Source organism: Petaurus breviceps, unplaced genomic scaffold (assembly GCF_028583685.1).
Source record: "Petaurus breviceps papuanus isolate PSGF00001 unplaced genomic scaffold, PetGlider_PUasm1.0 77, whole genome shotgun sequence".
In the NCBI taxonomy this organism is placed as follows: Eukaryota; Metazoa; Chordata; class Mammalia; order Diprotodontia; family Petauridae; genus Petaurus; species Petaurus breviceps.
The window spans coordinates 20,208,227-20,212,692 of NW_027186492.1; positions in this window are offsets into that span (position 1 = coordinate 20,208,227).

Below are 4,466 nucleotides of genomic sequence, written 5' to 3' on the forward strand. Positions count from 1 at the left end.
CAAAATGTTTCCATAGTAGTTATATTGTGAAAGAGTGTATCTCCCTCCATCTTCTCCAGCCCCTCACTTATTCTATTTTCTTCTTTGATCCTGTCCCTTTTCAAAAGTGTTTGCTTCTAACTATTCTCTCCCCCAATCTTCCCTCCCTTATATCATCCCCCCTCTTATTGCTTTACTCCCTACTTTCCTGTTGGTTAAAATACCCATTTGATCGTATGTTATTCCTTCCTTAAGCCAAATTCAATGAGAGTAAGGTTGACCCATTCCTTTTCATCTTCCTGCTCTTCCCCTCCATTGTAACAGCTTTCTCTTGCCTCTTTTATATGAGATAATTTGCCCTATTCTATCACTCCCTATCTCCTTCTCCCATTATATTCCTCTCACCTCTTAATTTTGTTTTTTAGATATCATTCCTTCCTATTCAACTGATCCTGTGCCCTCTGTCTATGTATACACGTACATACATTTACACACACTCACATATGTATTTATATACACATATTCCCTCCTATACATACATATGTATGTATGTGTATGTGTGTGTGTATATGTATATGTATATGTATATATATATATATATATATATATATTCCCTTCAATTATCCTTATACTGAGAAAAGTCTCATAAGTTACAATTAGTATTTTTTCCATGTAGGAATATAAATAGTTCAACTTTAATAAGTTCCTTATGATTTCTTTTTCTTGTTTACCTTCTCATGCTTCTCTTACTTCTTGTATTTGAAAGTCAGATTTTCTGTTCAGCTCTTGTTTTTGCATCAAGAATGCTTGGAAATCCTCTATTTCATTGAACGACCTTATTTTCCCCTGAAACATTATACTCAGTTTTGAAGGGTAGGTGATTCATTGTTTTAATCCTAGCTCCTTTGACCTCTGGAATATCATATTCTAAGTCCATCGAACCCTTAATGTAGAAGCTGCTAGATCTTGTGTTATCCTGATTGTGTTTTCACAATACTCAAATTTCTTCTTGACAGCTTGTAATATTTTCTCCTTGACCTGAGAACTCTGGAATTTGGCTATGATATTCCTAGGAGTTTCTTTTTGGGATCTTTTTCAGAAGGTGATAAGTGAATTCTTTCAATTTCTATTTTGCCCTCTGGTTCTACAATACCGGGGCAATTTTCCTTTAGAATTTATTTAAGGATGATCTCTAAGCTCTTTTTTTTTGACCATGGCTTTTAGGTAGTCCAATAATTTTTAAATTACCTCTCCTGGATCTATTTTCCAGGCCAATGGTTTTTCCAGTGAGATATTTCACCTTGCCTTCTAGTTGTTTTTTTTTTTTCACTTGTTTGGATCTGTTTTATAGCATCTTGATTTCTCATAAAGTTATTAGCTTCCATTTGCTCCAATCTAATTTTGAAGGAATTATTCTCTGAAGTGAGTTTTTGATCTTTTACATCTGGGCAATTCAGTTTTTTAAGGCATTCTTCTCCTCATGGCCTTTTTGGGCCTCTTTTGCCATTTGAGTTAGTCTGTTTTTTAAGGTGTTATTTTCTTCAGTCAGGCTGTTGACTCTCATTTCATAATTTTCTTGCATTGTTCTCATTTCTCTTCCCAATTTTTCCTTCATGCAGGACTGTGCTCAGCTCCCAATGTGGGTGTGATAGACCTTTCCTGTTGGGCTGCCAGGCTGTCTTCAGTGGAAGATTTGTTTCTCTCTTTCATTTTGTGGGTTCTGAGGCTCTAAAAACTTTTTAGAGCCATATTTTATAGGTATTGGAAGTGGTTGAAGTGGGAGTTGAAGCAAGTTCCTGCTTTTACTTTGCCATCTTGGCTCCACCCCCTCTCCCAGAATTAAAAATTTCTAAGCTTTAGTTTCCTCTTCTGTGAAATAGAGGCTATGGTCTTGATTACCTCTGAATTACTTTCAAACCCTAGAACTATGATCTTATGAATAAATATACACAAATAAGTATGATATAACACAGTATGTTAGCCAAAGGAAAGTTCTTGGTAAGTTAATATAAGAATATTTGAAGAGTAAAAAGATGACTCCCATTGGAGATCAGAGGATTCATGAAGGAGGTGGGGCCTAGAAGATCACAGGATCATAGATCTAGAATTGAAAGGGATTTAAAATGCAATTGCATAGAAAGTTTTTATTTTCCTGATGAGGAAACTCAGTCAGTAAACATTAATTAAGTGCCTACCATTTGTTACACACTGTGCTAGGCACTGAATAGGCATAGGTGAGGAGAGTATATTCCAGGGTATGGTTGGTCAGAATTCCTGTGGGTGGGAAAGCACAAAAAAGTGGGGAACAATTTGAAATCCAACATCCCAGTTTGGCAATTCTGAGATTATAAAATTCTGTAGGCAGCCTAATGTAGTGGATAGGAGACTAGCCCTCAGGAAGACCTGCCTCTGACACTTCTAACTGTATGGACTGAGATATATGACTTAAATAATTCTTCCATGGTCTCGGTAACTCTAAAAGACTTTAAATGGCAGAAGTTGGGGGGGATCTGCAAAGAGGAAATTTCCATAATCCTAGTACTAGCTGTGTGACCCTGGGGAAGCGTTTAATCTCAGCCTGCCTCAGTTTCTTCAGCTGTAAAATGGGGATAATAAAAGCACCTACTTCCTGGGATTGTTTTGAGTATCAGATTAGATAATATTTGTGAAATGTTTAGCACACACATGCTAATTATTTACTAAATGCTTATTCCATTCCATTCCAATGAAATTACAGAGAGATTTCACAGGAGAGAGAGGTGGGGGGGGGGGTGAGAGAGAGACAGACAGACAGACAGACAGAGGGAGACAGAGACAGAGAGAGATTTTGTGATTATTGAATATTAATAGAATATTGGAGTAGAAGTTAGGAAACCTTGGTTTTAGGACCAGCTTTGGTTTTTAAGTGACCTCTGATCTTGGGCAGGTTATTTAAATTATCTATATCTCCACATTCAAAAAATAAAAATGCTAGGCTAAAAGGTGTCAAATCTGTTGATGATTTTTGCAACATTCTTATGTGTGCCTGAGACAGATGTCTTATTATGTGTTTATAGAGACAGTTAGGTGGTACAATGTATAGAGGACTGTGATCAGATTCGAGAAGACCTGAATTCAAATACAATCTCAAATACCTTCTTTGTTGTTGTTTGTCCTTAATTTTTGGAGAGGCAAAAGAGGCCCAAAAAGCCAGTGAGGAGAAGAATGCCTTAAAAAGCCGAATTACCCAGATGGAAATGGAATTTCAAAAACTCACTGAAGAAAATAATTCCTTCAAAATTAGATTGGAGCAAATGGAAGCCAATGACTTTATGAAAAATCAACATACTATAAAACAGATCAAAACAATTGACAGCATGGGTGACATCTTGACCCATGTGTGAATTGGACTTAAGTGAGGCAGAGCTGTACAAAGTCATCAGCCTCAGTCTCCAAGAGTCATCGAAGACCAGTGGCAAGATAACTGATGATGGCTTGGTGATGTAGTGGATGACCTCAGGATCTTCTCTGTCTGATCAAGCTCTGAGAGTTCCACAGCAATTTTTTCAGCTGCCTTCATGGCTGTAGAACAAATTGTTCTCATTTACCCATTCTATGGGGGAAGGCTTTACATGCTTGGGGTAGGCACCCACTTAACTCATTGATGAATTTGCAGCTTGTTGGTTACCCTCAATCTGGTTCATCCCATCTGTCTAGACAGTTTACTGTGGTGTGGCTACCTTACATGCTACACAGATAAGAGTTGAGTGCCCAGTGGACACCAATGGTGGATGAGCAGCCCAGCAAAGGGCCTCATACCAGAGGTGCTAATCCTCCCTGAACACACATACACCCCACCCAGATACTTCCTAGCTGTGATTTTGGGCAAATCATTTAACCTCTGTCTGCCTCAGTTTCCTCAGCTGTAAAATAAGGATAATATCACTTTCCTCCCAAGGCTGTTGTGAGGACCAAATGAGGTAATATTTGTTAAGAACTTAGCACAGTCCTAACACATAATAGGCACTTAATAAATGTTTATTTCCTTCTATATGTACATAGTAAAAGAGAATTGAAGTAATTATGTAAACAAAGAAAAATATAAAACAAATTATTATTTCAAATGGATTTTTCTTTTGCAGTATCTAGATACTTGCTTCCATTTTTTTCTATCAAACTGAGATTTTTTGAGCAGTTGTGTTCAAGTCATTGCTCTAGGAGTTGCAGGCACATTCTATAGCTTACAATTGAGTTGAAGATATTACTTGCAACATAAAAGTAGCAATATAAGCATTAAGCAAGACAATAAATAAGGGAAGTCTCTCTTTAATTCACTGGCAGATAGTCTTTTTTTAAAACCTACCCAAAGCAATTTGAAAGAATTGACTGTAGAATTATAATTAGGAGAGTTTTTTTGTGCCAATATAGATGTGAAAATAAGCACCCAGGACAAATGATATGAAACCCTCAGATGGCAGTGGTGGTTGAGATACAGACAGCAGTTTGCC